The sequence below is a fragment of the Engraulis encrasicolus genome, chromosome 12, assembly GCF_034702125.1.
Source record: "Engraulis encrasicolus isolate BLACKSEA-1 chromosome 12, IST_EnEncr_1.0, whole genome shotgun sequence".
Taxonomy (NCBI): Eukaryota; Metazoa; Chordata; class Actinopteri; order Clupeiformes; family Engraulidae; genus Engraulis; species Engraulis encrasicolus.
Window position 1 is genome coordinate 18,210,862 of NC_085868.1, and position 17,500 is coordinate 18,228,361.

The following is a 17,500-nucleotide window of genomic DNA, read 5'->3' on the forward strand; positions in this document are numbered from 1 at the left end:
GGTGGGGAAACAACACGTGCAGACACACACACACACACACACACACACACACACACACACACACACACACACACACACACACACACACACACACACACACACACTCACACATACACACACACACACAAACACGTATGCTTGCACGCACACCATATTGACATGGGCACTAACTGATGAAAATGTGTGTGTGTGTGTGTGTGTGTGTGTGTGTGTGTGTGTGTGTGTGTGTGTGTGTGTGTGTGTGTGTGTGTGTGTGTGTGTGTGTGTGTGTGTGTGTGTGTGTGTGTGTGTGTGTGCGTACGTGCTTGCGTGTGTGCGTGCGTGCGTGCGTGCGTGCGTGTGTTTGTATTTGGGAGGGTGGGAGCAGTGTGTGTGTGTTTTTGGGAGGGTGGGAGTTTGTGTATTTGTAGGAGCAAAGTGCAGAATCCTTACGTTTGCTTTTGTTGGGGATTAATATATTTACAGCATGTTTCACTAAAAATGTATTATACCAGATAAATACACACACACACACACACACACGCAAAACACACACACGCAAAACACACACACACACACACACACACACACACACACACACACACACACACACACACACACACACAAATACATTCATTCGAAGGGGGTTAGTGCCCAAGTCAAACACTCATTACCGCGTTACCCCGAAAATGTTAATGACATTCTTGCTGTTAGAGAAAATATTGGAGGAGAAACCCGTAATGAGATATTATCAGTCTGCACACATACACACACACACAAATGCACACACACACACACACACACAACACACACACACACACACACACACACACACACACACGCGCGCGCACACACACACACACACACACACACACACACACACACACACACACACACAGACACACACACATACACACACACACAAACACCTCACACTTACACATACACACATATACACATACACTCAGTTTGAAACCATGGTAGGTTATCCACAGTGGTGATGGATAGGCATGTTAGCCAACATTTTAGATGGCAGTTGCCAGTCAGGACACACACGTACACTCACACACACTCACACACACTCACACACACACACACACACACACACACACACACACACACAAACTCTCCAATCCTCCATCTCCTGGGAGATGTGATATGCTGACTTGGCTGGAAGGGTCCTGCCAATGTGACAGCGCTGTCACTAAGCCCAATCTAGAGGGACAGCTGTGACATGGCCCTTATACCGACACAGACACATAAATCCGCACACACATACACACGCTCACACACAATCTTATCTTATTCTGATTATCATCAACTTTCAAATCACTTCGAAACTTGGTCTGGCCAAGAGCAAAACAATTAACATTTCCCAAATGTCATGGTTGACCCGCCTTCCTTGGTTTGTTACTGGTTGTTTGTTCCCCGACAAAATGGGAGGAGATCTCAATTTTTATGGAGCTCAGACACGATATTTGTATTGCTCCTGGCCTGACTAGAAGCAACGCTGAAGGTGTTGTGTCACTAGGAGGGCGTGGCCTGGCTAAGTTGATCTACCTTTGTTATATGCTCATTGCTGCCTGCAGAGACTACTGGTGGTTGGCTGAAATCTGCGGCAGAGATTTTATATTTCTGAATCTGGCATTGACAAAAGTTGTTAATATATAAACGTAGTTCTGGAGACAGTCAGAGAGTGATTGACAGCTGTCATTACTAGCTCCCGCCTTTACGGAAATTAAAATCCATCCTTCCCTCTGTCACCTGTCATGTGCAAAGGCTGTCCGAATTGTCCCACCACCTCCCCTACTCCTCTTTTTCACTAGATCACCCACCTACACTTCCCCTATACACTTAGGGGGCAGAGGCGGTTCTCATCCCGCATGATCTCCACTTAAAGCATCCCAGGGCCGAGGACCAGCTAACGTGCCACATATGCCTTTTGGCTATGCCTACTGTACACTAAGCACTCGACGGCAAACTCGTGAACTCTGGCTTGCTCAGAATCTTTGAAAACTGAAAAATAAAGTCCGCACACCAAGCTACCGTGTCTCTTATTTTAATAATGTGACGTTTCAGGTTTTTGCAGTTCATCAGACATCCTCTATATTAAAATAAGAGAAACTGGAGCTTGTTATACAGACTTTATTTTTCAGTTTTCATGTGACTTAACTAGTCCTGCACCCACAGAGACGGCTGATAGGGATGTGCGTATTTTCTTCTTTGTTAAACTTGCTCAGAATCTTTCTCAGCCTTTGAAAGGTTGAGGTACTGAATATGGTTTGTACAAAAACAAGTCTTTGACAGCACCTTTGTGACTAAGTAGTACGCTGGTGGGTGAGAGATGACTTTCTAAAACGGTGTTTATTGAATAAAGAAATGTGAGAGAGTTTGAAAAAGATTTGTCAAATTTTTGAATCTTCAAAGTTAATTATTTTTTCGCTTTTTTCAAAACTATTGAAATTGCAATTTCAAATCTAAATTCCACCGTTAACCCTCCTTTTGTTGAACCAGATGTCATTCGGAAAAAGATGCTTGTTCATTAAAGTCAAAGGTAAAAGGATACAAGAGACTGGTTGACACATCATTACTCACCCACAGATGAGGAAAAGGAATGTGAACAAAAATAAGAATGGTTTCCCAGTTAATTAATTTATCTCTGTAGAAATATGTTGGATGGTTGTAGGTTTGTATTGAAATCGGTCTTTGAAAAGTTACAAGCAAAAACGAAATGTACATGTTCAGACAGAATTTAAGTTTTCACATCGTCTTTCTTCTTTTGTCTGTGTCTCTCTCTCCCTACTCTCTCTCTCTCTCTCTCTCTCTCTCTCTCTCTCTCTCTCTCTCTGCGTCCCTATGTGCAGTGTAAATGTTGGAAAGGTTTCTACCTGAAGAACGATGGCAAGACGTGTATGGACATAGACGAGTGTCTGTTAGGCTTCCCCTGCAGTCAGCGTTGTGTGAACACCTACGGCTCCTACAAGTGCCTCTGTGCAGACGGGTATGAGGCCACGGCCGCCAACCCACACAGCTGCAGATCCACTTCAGGTAACGCACTTGAACACACACACGCAGGTAAACAAACAAACAAACACACACAGAGAGAGACAGCTGGAGACAGCTGCAGGTTCTCCTCTGGTAACAACCAAGTTTGGTTTTAGAAAGAAAGTTTTTCGGGCTTAGCAGCTTTCAACACCACATCTACATATAAGCTCCATTTTATCCGTGTGTGTGCGCGTGTGTGTGTGCGTGTGTGTGTGCGTGTGTGTGTGCGTGTGTGTGTGTGTGTGTGTGTGTGTGTGTGTGTGTGTGTGTGTGTGTGTGTGTGTGTGTGTGTGTGTGTGTGTGTGTGTGTGGACATGGGCACATCATGTTTTGTGTTTGTGTGAATTTTCTGTGTGATTTTTTGTGTTTGTGTTTTAGTACTCCCATCCAACATTTTTTTTATATTATTTAATCCACACACATGAGCACACACGTACACACACACACACACACACGTTCACAGCTATACGCCCCCTCATACACATGGGAGGGGAGCTGTGTCAAAGTGTGGAGAGTCCATTGTTTCTGTGGGGCATTTGGGACAGTGTTGTGTAGCAGGAAACAGGTGTCACAGTAATTACCATCTGTGGTCTGGTCCTATAAGAACACACACACAGAGACACACACACACACGCACACTCGCACACGTACACACACACACACACACACACACACACACACACACACACACACACACACACACACACACACACACACACACACACAGAGACACACACACACACACACACACACACACACACACACACACACACACACACACACACACACACACACACACACACACACACACACACACACACACACACACACACACACACACACTCAGGAAGAAGAAAGACACACACACACACACACATACACACACACAGACACGCTCACACACAAACACACACACACACACACACTCACACTCACTCACGGTCGTACGCGCGTGCACACGCGCGCGCACGCACACACACACACACACTCAGACAAAGTAATATCTACATCCAATTTCTCAGAGTGCAGCTCAGGTGGAGGGTAGTTGATTGACAGCCGGGATCATTAAGTGAGCCGGCCGCGAGCTATTGGCATGGCGATGTGATGTGTGTTGCCATGGTGTGCAGATGATGCCCACGCCTCAGCAGACTGGGTATTATCCCCCCCCCCCCTTGCTGGCTCAGTGTGTGTGTGTGTGTGTGTGTGTCTGTGTGTGTGTGTGTGTGTGTGTGTGTGTGTGAGTGTGTGTGTGTGTGTTCGCGTGTGTGTGTGCGTGCGTATGTGGCATGACGTGTTGGCATGCACTGTGCCACCTAATTTTGTGCCCAAAATATCACATGTCGCCGGGGCTTGGCTGTTAGGGAGCGCTGTGGTTGTTAAAGCATGTGGCTGTGGTTGTTAGGGGCTTGTATGGCTTGTTAGGGACCAGACTGGTCATGAGGGGCAATAACACTAGCTGTTGATTTGTTTTTCTTACTATTTTTGTTAACACCTGACGTCTGCATCATATGCATGACATAACAGTGTCATAACATTGTCATAATGCAGTCATGCATGTGTCAAACATTATGACAATGTCATAAACATGTTACGACTTTGTCATTAAGTGAAATTTGGTTATGGTTAAGACAGGCCTAACAATGTCAACTTTTCATAACCCTAAAACGTTTATACCATTGAAATTATGTTTATGACTCGTTCATGACTTTATTATGACACAGTTTTGACACTATTATGACACTGTTATGCCATACGCATGATGCCGGCGTCAAGTATAGGGCAACCTTATTCTTTTTTAACTACATTTCGTTCTTCAGATGTTTTTTTCCCCTCTCCAGCAAGTTTTGCTCTTTACTGTTTTTCCTACAAATGTGCATGCTGTCTCTCTCTTCTTACTATCTTTGTATTGCCATATGGCCATATGTAATTCTACTGTATGTAAACAATGCACTTACACTTGCGCATGTTCTCTTTCAAGTGTTCTTCAAATTCTCTTCTCTTCTGTCTCTGTCTCTCTCTCCCTCTCTCTCTCTCTCTCTCTCTCTCTCTCTCTCTCTCTCTCTCTCTCTCTCTCTCTCTCTCTCTTTTTCTCTCACTAGCTGAGGAGCCATTTCTCATTCTGGCCGACCACCATGAGATCCGGAAGATCAGCATTGATGGTTCCAATTACACCCTCTGAAAACAGGTGAGGCCCCTGATATTACCTTCGCACCTCGTCTCTCCACACCATGACTGAGGTGAGCGTGGAGGACTTCACCATCATCAGATCACATCAACTCCCCCCCATGAAGTGCTGAAACACCTTTTTTCATTCACAAAGTTGCACCTACATACAGTACTTGGCAACCTGCCAATGCTTGTGTTCGATAAAAAAATGGAAGGTGAAAAGATGGCTTGATGTGTTAAACAGGCCTATGAAAAAACTTGTCAGTAAGATAGTAGGTGGTGCATTAAACTTGATTGTTGAGGTTGGTGTGCTTGTGGTGATCATAAAGCTCCCTTGGGTGCTGATGCTGAGCAAGAGGGTTCTTTTATTGCCTCTGCTAGGGTTCCAGAGAGACACTCAGACAATCAGACATGCATACGCAGCATGGGTAATGTTCAGTGTGTGTGTGTGTGTGTGTCTGTGTGTCTGTGTCTGTGTCTGTTTCTGTGTCTGTGTCTGTGTCTGTGTCTGTGTCTGTGTCTGTGTGTGCACATGGGAGTGTATGAGAACTCAGACGCACGCACATACATGCATAAGGGTTTGACTGAAAAGTTGACGATGCCTGGAAGCTTCAATTTAATCCTCCTCCAGACTGTTAGTCCACGGGCCAGGTGAGATGTCGGTACCACTCAGAGGGGCAAAGGTTGCTTATATTTTTTGAAAAGATACATGTCTGAAGTTAACATTTTTGTATGATAACCCTTCTGGAAGTACAGCCAAGTTAGGGTTATCAGCCGTTAAAGTAACACCCCCCATCAAAAATAAAGGTTTTTTAAGATGGGTGCCTGTCTTTCTACTGGCCCTTGTTTAAGACATATAGGAATGGTTAATTTTGTTATGTGTGGTATCGTTGCGAGGGGGAGACTCTGAGCTTTCATCCGACACCTTTCAAGAACATTTTGGTTAAGTATAGCCCTCCCTGCAGCTCTTCAAACATTTACTCATACACATTTTTTTCAATTTTCGCCAATATCATCTCTTGTCTTTTCATACTGTGGCATCAGGGAGCATCAGAAAGACCTATTTTAAACTCTAGAATATTGTCTTGAGTATCAGGAATCTGAAAATGTATCCTTTCACTATGTTATCCCGTGTTTAGGGGGTGATTTTCAGTCTTGTATGAGGCATGGTATTTTTTTCAAAACACAGTTTTGCCATTTTCTCATAAAGTTCAGGAAGCAATACCTCTAGGTGCATTTTGCAGTTGGTTGTCATAGCTTGTTATATGCCATATGAAAACTTGGAGTGGGTAGTATATTCAGATATTATCATATTTGGTGTACCTGTTTGCAGAGCAATGTTAACTAGGCAAATCATTTTCCATAACCAGTATCAATGATATAGTTTCTCTGTGATTTCATTGTGTTATATGGTGTCTGAATCCTGACTATTTGTCCTAAAATCACTGTTGTTATGCGCCCAGAGGTTATATACCAGAAATATATGTGATAATGTCCCCTTTGATATTAGTCTTGCAATTGAAATCATAGCAATTGTGTGAAAAACACAACATAAACTCATCCCATAACTTGTCCCTTTTTAGTAGTCATGTGAAAGTGAAGTGAAAGCCCAACTAGTTAACTCCTACACCCATTCACATTGTGACACAGCACTCTACAACACACTACACACTGTGCACACGACACACAACAAAATTGCATTTATGACCCGTGCAAGGGGGCAGCCCCCAAAGGGCATCCGAAAGGGAGCAGTGCAGCGGGACGGTACCATAATTGGGGTTGTCACATTAAAAACTTGTTTATTTAACTCGAGAGTTTGCGGCACTTCTCTCCTCCTGGAGGCCTTGGTCGTACCACATGTATCATGATTTACAGCAACATTTAAAAACCCTCCGCAAGAACACTTGATTTGAGGTGAAGATCATGAAGAGGTTTGCAAAGGAAGAGTGGGGTACAATGTCATCAGAGCTTTGCAAAGATAGCACGAGTTCTGAACTTCATACTGCTGCAACAACTACTGCACCATGCCACCGATAAAGCAACATGCATACATGTACTGTATTCACATGTGTTGGTGTACCAACTGAGCAACTGCAGCTCACCTTCCAGGCATACACTGAGACCCATCCCTAGACCCAAGCAGCAGTTCTGAACAATGGAGTAGAGTGAAGTAGAGTAGAGTACTGTACAGTAGAGTATAGTTCAGTAGAGTACAGTGCATTACAATAGGAGACCATGCTGAGCATTGAACTCTATGAACCTGGTAGTCACAGTAGATGTAATGGGTTTGTTATTGCCCTGCTACTCTACATGTGCTAATGTCACAATAGCACAGAACCTCATATCACACTGAGTAGTACTCCCTGCACATGCACTGTAAATGTAGAGAGTAGGACCAACTGTGGCATTCACACAGTTACATAACAGCCATGTTACACATACTGTAACAGCACATGGGGCAGTTGTGGCGTAGTGGTTCAGGAGATGGACATCAGATCAGAGGGTTGCAGGTTGAAATCCCACCTCTATACTGACCTATGCATAAAACTGTATACTGTATACTACATACCATGTTAGAAAGAAAAAAATGCATACACAAAGAAGATGTACACTTACCTGCTACTTAGGTACACCTTGCTGGGCTGGTACTTGGCTGGGTACTGCTGTAGCCTACCCCTTTTGCCATAAGAAGCCATTTAACTGCCTGCAACAATGTTCAAGTAGACTGGGGCATTGTAATGATGCTTGATTGGTACAAAGGGGCCCAACGTGTGCCAAGAAAACATCCCCTGCTGAAATTATATTTTTGTCTTCTGAATGGTCAGTATACAGTCCTCACCAGTTGTATTTGGGTGCACAATGACAATGACAGCTTCCAAACATGTTTTGCATTCATCAATGAGCTTTTTGCACTTTTCTGATGGTATTGTCCCTCACTCTTCCTTTGCAATATGTTCAACTTCTTCATGATCTACAAGTGTTATATCACAGAGAGTTTTTACATTTTGCTATAAATCATGACACCTCTGATACAGTCTAGGTCTCCAATACCAGATGCAACAAAGCCCTGCTGCCTGTTCAAACCACTACCCAAGACCGAAGTTGGCCTTTAGGTTTGTAGATGATAGACCTGCTGGTTTTCCTGCAAGAGGGCCTGTTTGGGAACACCAGATGTGTCATTATTGACTAAACAAAACCACTAAATGAAGAGCATCTCAAAAGGACTAGGTATGGACCGTTGCTAGATAGGGCACCAGGCTGTCGCCTCTCTCTCTCTCTCTCTCTCTCTCTCTCTCTCTCTCTCTCTCTCTCTCTCTCTCTCTCTCTCTCTCTCTCTCTCTCTCTCTCTCTCTCTCTCTCTCTCGCCAATCCTTTCCTGTCACAAAATGAGCCATAAAAGACCAAAAAAAGAGGCCTAGGCCTCCAGAGGACATCTAATTGAAAGTAACAAAGAACTATTTTTCATCAAATTGCATTTTAAGTTCAGTACTTTTTTGAACTACTTTACCTTTACTTGAGCAGATTTTGGATGAGTACATCATTTTTACTTACCCCTCGAGTAAGATTTAAGAAAGATACGCTCTCTTGAGTACAACTTCAACTCTTTAGTAACCGTAGTAGTAACCGAACATTTTTAAGTCATATTTAACATGACACAATATGTCTACAAAAGTTGACACGATATGTTTAAAGGCCTATTGTATTTCTCACACATTTGCTATGATTTCGGTTGGAAGACTAATATCAAATGGGCCATTATCACATATGTTGCAGATGTTGTATATAACCTCTTGATGTATTGCATCACAACACTGATATTAGGACAAGTAGTGAGGATTGACGTATCATAACACAATGGAATCGCTGAGAAACTGTATCATTGATGCTGGTTGGTAAGGAAAATGCTTTACCTGCGTTGCTAGGCAAATACAGTAGGTACAGCAAATATATCATAATATCTCATACACTGTAAACTCCAAGCTTTAATATGGTGTCTAATGAGCTATGATAACCAATTGCAGAATGGCCTAGAAGCGTTGCCAGTTTACCACTACATGGAACTGATAGAGTAGTGGGGGGTCATGTACAATGCGGTGTATAAAAGAAAAGAGGGGTGGAGTCATATATATTATGGTTACTACTCAAATTCATCTTCAAGGTTGAAACATCTTGAGGTATTTTGGACATATAATTAAGTTTCAGTCATAACAACAAATTGGCAACCGTTGCTATGCAAATAGGTTACTATGCAAATAGTTACACCAAATACATGGTCATATCTGTATACTATACAATCCAAGCTTTCATATGATATACAGGGCTGCTGACAGCCTTGGCTGGGCCCTGGACAAAGACATGTGAAAGGGCCCCAAATTCAATACATACAATGTAATGAGGATCCAATTCTGGGCCCTGTCTCTCCCTGGGCCCGGGACAAGACATCCCTTTGTCCCCCCCCCCCTGTCGGCTTCCCTGATTATATATAACAAGCTATGATAATCAACTGCAGAATGTCTCAAAAAGGCCTTGCCTCTTGACTATACGAGACATTAGCACACAAAAAAAACAGCAGCAAAAAAGTGGCATGCCTGATACAAGACTGAAAATTACCCCCTAAAAATGGAATAACATAGTGAAAGGATACATTTTCAGATTCCTGATACTTGAGACAGTATTTTTGAGTTTAAAATAGGTCTCTCTGATGCTCCCTGATGCCACAGTATGAAAAGACAAGAGATGATATCGGCGAAAATGGAAAAAAATGTGTCTGAGTAAATGTTTGAAGAGCTGCAGGGAGGGCTATACTTAACCAAAATGTTCTTGAAAGGTGTCGGATGAAAGCTCAGAGTCTCCCCTTCGCAACGATGCCACACATAACAAAATTAACCATCCCTATATGTCTTAAACAAGTGCCAGTAGAAAGACAGGCACCCATCTTAAAAACCTTTATTTTTGATGGGGGGGTGTTACTTTAACGGCTGATAACGCTAACTTGGCTGTACTTCCAGAAGGGTTATCATACAAAAATGTTAACTTCAGACATGTATCCTTTCAAAAAATATAAGCAACCTTTGCCCCTCTGAGTGGTACCGACATCTCACCTGGCCCGTGGACTATGTGAGAAAGTCTGAAATGGTTTGTCCAGTTCCCTTGTTTGTCTCACTCTCAACCCATGTTTTTTTTTTGACGCACTTCACATTTTCTATCCTTGAACAACACCTGAAAGTGTGATGCTGTTAACAAAGTCTTCCATTATTTTCATTTCAATGTGTATCCTTAACAACATTATCTCCTTTATTGCAAGACCATTATGTTGGTGGAAAAAAGACCCATCACATCACCCCACACACACAGATGGAAAATAAAAGAAGCAAAGAAAAAGAGCTAATCCAATCTCCTTTTTCCACCCCTCTTCATTCTTCTTCTTCTTCTTCTTTCCAGGGCCTGAACAGCATCATCTCTATTGACTTTGACTACAAAAAGGAATTCATCTATTGGATCGACTCGAGCAGACCAAACGGACGGAGGATAAATAGGATGCGATTGAATGGCAGTGACCTCAAGGTACAATAGAACCCCAGACCAGCACAGACCAAATGCTGTGCAGTGCAAAGGGCTGGACTGGCCATCTGGCACAGCTGACATTTCCCAGTGGGTCCCACACCCTTGTGGGCCCCTATTTTCAGAAATGTAAAATAAAAATAAAAAGTTTTGTACATTTCTGAAAATAGGGGCCCACGAGGGTGTGGGATCCACCAGTGAGTTAGTTCTGTGCCGCTAATTATGAGGGGGCCCTTTAAGCCAAAAGTGCCCGGGCCCTTTATCTCCCCCAGTCCAGCCCTGGCAGTGCAGTGCAGCAGCAGAATGCCCCAATGCATGATTGGTAATGTGCCTGCCCTCTGCGGAGACAAGGTCAAACGCAAGGTCAATCGCAATCTTCACTGTTCTTTTCAACCGCACTTTACCGTCATATCCTGTTAGCATCAGCTTTAGGCTGACGGCTGAAAGCTGAAAGCCAAAGAGTTTCAAGAACTGAAGAGTAGAAAAGCAGGTGATGTGTGTCAGAGTAGTGGTGCGTGGTTAAAGGACTTTAGGAAAAGCACAACAATTACCTCCTCTTAATGTATGTTCTCTACAAGTCTTCTGTTGTCCAGTCTTGCACTTTAAATGTCTGTATGAGCACTGTCTATGTCCATACTGTCTTATGTCCATGTATAAGTACTGCCTATGTCTATACTGTCTATGTCCTTACCTAGATTAGTCTATGTCTGCATGGGAAAGCAAGACATGTAATTTCAAATTCTTTGTATGACCAGTGCATGTAAAGAAATTGACAATAAAACCAACTTGACTTGACTTGACTTGACTTGACTTAAAGGGGCACTGTGTAGGATGGTGATATTGCAACTAGCTACTCATTGAAACTGTGCTGTCTACTGCCAAATTTGATTTTTCATTAACATGTACAAAGTAATAAACTAATATTTACTAATATGATGAAAGTACAGTAAGTTTTGAATATAAAAATATAAATTTCTGGAAATTCAAAATGGCGTACAATGGAGAATATCACCCTTTTTATGTATGAAAAGTGCAATTTTCCCAGTCATAATACTTAAAATTTGATGATGGTGGTAAGTGTTAATGAAAAAGGCAACATTTGTGAATGGGACGTATGAATTCTGGAAATGAACAGCTACAAATATAACACAGTGCACCTTTAATCATCATGAGATGAAGGTGTTTAGTGAAACATGGGCACACGCAATACATGTAGATTTGAATAAATATTGCAATAAGAAATTACATCACAGTTATACATTTTGATTAGTAGGCACCACATTTCTGTTTTTAGACACATACATTTATAACAATACTACTTCACAGTGGGGATTTATTATTATGCCATGAGTGAAATCAGCAATGATTTTTTTCCCCCAACATGTCGAGTGGACTCCTTCAGGAGTGATGGAAAATGATTCCTGCTGCCTCATTAAGCTTTTTTAAGAGAAGACCTTGCCAAAAAATGTACAAGGCTGTCTGTCCTCAAAGCGAACTGTTCCTACTTTGAAGAATCCAAAATGTGTTTGCTTTGTTTATATCTTCGTGCCAACTGCACCGTCCCAGCAGTCCTGTGTCAGCTCGTGGTTCTGACGCCTTCAGCAGTGTTCTTGAAAACAAAGAAAAAACACAAACGTAGGGTAAATCCAGATATATTATATGGTACATCTGTTGTAACAGACACTGAAACAAATGTACAATAATTGACCATCGATATACATATGTCCAGAAGGGAGACACTGAAAGAAAAGCATGTTGTAAATGTTTTCACAGTAATGGGACAAAAATATGTTGTTTAAAAATAAGTTCAATATTGAAAACATATTTCTATTGATCATTTGCCATGCATATGCCTATATTATATAGACATGAACAGAAAGACATGTCTGCAAACGTGGTTTCCAGTAATGGGCAAAAACATGCTTTAAAAATAGTGGAGATTTCTGAGACTTTGAAAACTGAGTTTATTTTACTTTTTATTTTTTTTGAATCGCATATGTTAGCAGTGTGTCCCCTGGCTACATATCTGGCAGCAGTGCCAGGTCTCCGTTCACTGAAAAAAGAAAAGAAAAGAAAAAGTAATCTTTGACCCTCATCTGAAAATATATGTTGTGCTGTGGAATGTTGAGACATCTGCGGATTGTGTCTAGTTCAAACAGTATGTGCATGCCAGTGTGGGTTGAAGGAAATTCAAACTATGTTTTTTTTCTCTCATTTCTTCAAGACAGTGCATCTCAAGGTTGAAACTAGTATTCCCATACCATATGTCCGAGTTACTCAGTGCTGATCCACAGCCCCTAGCACATTCGGCTTGATGGATATCCTAGTTGGTTTACTTTTTGAAGAAGTAATAATGTTTTCTAACGTTATGATGATTTAATGCAATGAACCCCATACTACTCCGGCTATGCCCGATCGGTGCGATGCTTGGCAGTAATTGTAAAGCACTTTTTAGATTATGTGCTAAGTAATGCATGTAAATGCAGTTTACTACTACTAGTACTACTAGTAGTACAACTAGCACTACTACTAGTAGTAGTACTAGTAGTAGTAGAAGTAGTAGTAGTGCTAATCCTACTACTAATGTTACCAGTACTACTATTGCCACTTTCGAAGTACACTGCTATGACTACAACACTATGACTGCTCATCATCATCATCATCGGCATGAACAGCTTCATAGCCATGTAGTCTACCCCTTGTTAACTGTGACCCTATGCTAATGGAAGGTTTAGCATTCACATCAGCAGTTCTCCAACCACCTGCCCCACCCCACCCCATCTCTCAGCCGCCCATCAGCAGTCTTCCGACATCTCTATCAGCCATCACGCTATCACGGTGGTTGTAAATGCATCCCATCATTAACTGGTTGCCACTGCAGGGCGTTTGCCAGTTTTGCTGCAAATTAGAGAGGCTTGACGTCTCCCTCAATCAGTGCCCAGAGCCACCCATTAGTTTTAACAGCATGTCAAGGGTGTGTGTGTGTGTGTGTTTGGGGGATTCTTTTTAAGTGGAGTTGAAAAGCTCAAAGTGAGTAAAACTCTGCTCATCACACACCAGGGGTTCTGGATTGCTGGATTGTGTGTGTGTGTGTTTTTTTTACTTTTATTTTAATTCATTTGATTGTCTATCTTTATTTTCGTTCTGCAAAGCAAGCCATTTTACAACACTGCACAACAGGGTTCAACAGTATTCTTTTCCCCCCTCCATTGTCTTTGTTTTTAACTGTCTCTAGGTCTAGAAGTTAAATACTGCTGAAAAATTCAAAAGCAGCGCGATGTGTGTTTACCATTTTCTAATTTGCATTTTGTCCTTTTCATTGTTTTTTTTTAAGTTTTGCCTGACAACCCTTCTCTTAGATATTTGCACCAGTCATCTCTTACTAACTTTTTGTGTTGTCCTCCGTTGCAATAGATATTAAAAGCCTGGAGACTGTCAAGTTAAGTTTCTATCTTTGCAGGGAAGATTTGCCAAGAGCTGCTTTGCACAGCCTTTGGAGAAAGATAATTAGCATATTCGTTAACTATCTGGATCATACTGCCGGAGGGCTGCACAATTACTGTATCTCAAAGTGACTTTCTAGAGCGAATAGCTAGGATACGATGGGTATCTTTCTTTTAACTTATGGTTACTGCATTTTGATGATGCAACTTTTTATGTTCTTATGTTATTTAGTTCAATTCATTGATGGTTTTCACATCCCTAAACCAGTTATTTTCTTGTGTATGGATGTCTACTGAATCGCCAATGGGAGATCTATTTATTTTACTGCAAACTGTTCTGATGGTTTAATGGCATCTTGCTGTGCTTCTTGAGTGAAGCGTTTCAGTTTTGCCTGTGTCCCTCCATGCCTCTCTCTCCCTGCCTAGATAGTCCACAGGAGCTCAGTGCCTAGCGCCCTGGCTGTGGACAATGTACAATGTTCCACCAAGTCAGTGGAATTAACGTTGGATCATTGCTAAAATCTAATCAGATCTAAGATTAGGAACTATGTGTATATTCATAATGAGATTATGAACCAGAATATGAAACAGATATAAAAATTTTGCCTCCTTTGCAGAGGTGAGCATTGCAGTGATCTTATCCAGGCTCCGACCTCGTAATGACACAACACCTTCGGCTCTGCTACTACTCAGGCAAAGAGCTTGTTCAGGTACATTCTGAGCTCCGCTGGGCTAGGGAACTCCACCCACTTGTTGGGAACCAATTAACTTTGAGGATCTCCAACGGTCCTGGGTAGAGGCGTGCTCAAGGCAGTGACGTGGTTTAAGATGAGAGGTTCTACTGGGACTACGAAAATGTTTAGTTTAAACTTTGGCTGAGCCTTTTCCACCCTCGACCAGTAGCAAACCAAGGGAAGTGGGTCAACCATGCCATTTGAGAACATTAGTTTTTAGACCAAGTCTGGAAGAGATTTGAAAGTCATGATAATCAGGCTACACCAGATTCCGGCCACATCTGACGTGGGGTGTCATTCGTTCAAGTGAAAGCCACACAGACACGCACACAGGCACACAGGCACGCACGCACGCACGCACGCACGCACACACACACACACACACATACACACACACACACACACACACACACACACACACACACACACACACCTGAATTATTCTAAGGGCTCTACTTATTCTAAGAGCTCACTCTACAAATTCCTCTCAGGGTTAAAGCTTGATTGCTTGATTGCTCGATTGGCATTGCACAACATATGCTTTTCATAATCTCTCTCTCTCTGTCTCTGTCTCTGTCTCTGTCTCTCTCTCTCTCTCTCTCTCTCTCTCTCTCTCTCTCTCTCTCTCTCTCTCTCTCTCTCTCTCTCTCTCTCTCTCTCTCTCTCTCTCTGTCTGTCTGTCTGTCTTTCTCTCTTCCTCGTTCTTTCTCTCAAACGCACACACACACACCCCCTCACACACACACATTCACAAAAACCCTCCTATACACATACCGCGTCTCAGTCCCTACACAGTCTTTCTACTTTCCAACCCCAGCCCTGCTTCCCTACTCTAAACTAGGCTTTCCATTCACCATGGAGTGTGGACCAGGCAAGCCAAGCTAAGCCTAAGACAGGCAGGCATGGCAGGGGCACGGAAGCCTGCGGAAAGTGGCCCAGCATGGGGCCTCGCCGAGCCCTGGAAATGGGCACAGCAAGGGGCCTCCGCCGCAGAGACCCCCAGAGACCCCGGGGAGATGAGCCCAGTCTGAGGCAGAGATTTATGGCTACAGAGGGTTGGTCTTAGCCGGGGTTAATCATGCTGGGAGGGCAGGCTTTGGGGATGTCAGAGCAAAGGGAGGCAGGCACAGAGAGGGAGAAGGAGTCGGGTAGAGAGACGAGGGTGGTGGGTTTTGGTTCTTCTGAAGCATGGATCTATGCTGTGGGTCTGGATTAGATCGGGTGCTTGTGGTGTGTGTGTGTGCGTGCGTGTGTGTGTACGTGCATTCGTGCGTGCAAGTGTGTGCGTGCGTGCGTGTGTGTGCACGCACGCACGCATGTGTGGAAGTATATGTATATCACCGAGTAGGAAGGGATTTGATGATGGTACCTCCTTCAAAGTTCTCTTTCTCTCTCTCTCCCTCCCTCTCTCTTTCCCTCCCTCTCTCCCTCTATCCCTTGTGTCTGGTGTTTTAGGTGGTTGTCAAGCCTGATGCTGATGCTGTCTGTGGTTGCCATGTGTTGCATCAGTGGTGTTGATGGAGCGATGGGTGGAGTGCGCTGAGCTGGGGAGTTAACCTCGCTCCTCTCCTGCGCATTGCACTTTGGCTGTTAACCCCCTCTTCTCACGTGGAACCCACATTGGTGTTTGTTTTATTTATTATTATTTATTTATATATTTGTTTTTTTCTGTCACCCCACAAATATTTTACAGTAGCTGTAGTATTAGCAATGTAATAGTTAACTTAGTGGTTGACATAGTTAACGTTCTTTTTGTTTACAGTAACGGTAGGGACACATAGACGCGAATTTGGCCAAGCGAAGCAAACTTCGCCATTCATTCCTACGAGGGAGGCGAAAGCAAGCGAACAGGAGCAAAGTGAAGTTTAATATAATGCAAATGAGGAGCAAATTTCGCCTGCGGCGAAAAACATAACTGGTCCATTCCATTTGATTTGCCGCAACGACTTGATGAAGGTTGAGCGGTGAGAGTGGACAACATGATCTCCAAAAATTCTGGGTGTCCTCATATTTTGTGTGTGCCATGTCCACCGGTCATGTCTTGAAATGTCAAGTCATATGACAGATTATTGGCAGATTTGCTATGTTTTTCCCTTCCTCTCGGGAGTCGACCATGTCATGTAGAAACTGTGAGGTCATTGTAGGCTCATATCCCTGTGAAGGCATTGGCAGGGAAGCCGGCAAGGGGGGGGGGCAAATGGGTGAGTTGTCCCAGGCCCAGGCAGAGGTGGGGCCCAGCATTAGGTCCTCATCACAATGTATTGATGCAAGGGCCCTTTTCTACGATCCCGGGCCTGGCCAAATCTGTCAGCGGCCCTGCATGTAGATACTGTGAGGTCATCGTAGGTTCATATCCTTGTGATGGCAATGTAAAAAGATGGTAGGAGGGAAGGGAGAAACACTACGCCCATTCATCCCACATCAACATCTAAGACACCCCCTAGGCATTTAAACCTTGATCTCTTACCTGGGTAGCAGAAGAACAGGTCGCCCATGGCAATGGGTGTTGACATGTATGTTGGGGATGGCTGTAAATGTTTTTCCTCTCCTGTGAACATGTGTTCATTGTTA

At 43.1% G+C, this 17,500-nt stretch overlaps 1 pseudogene; it reads left to right on the forward strand.

Moving 5' to 3' along the window:
• Positions 1 to 17,500, forward strand: part of LOC134460381 (low-density lipoprotein receptor-related protein 1B-like) — a 372,315-nt pseudogene that overhangs the window by 218,405 nt on the left and 136,410 nt on the right.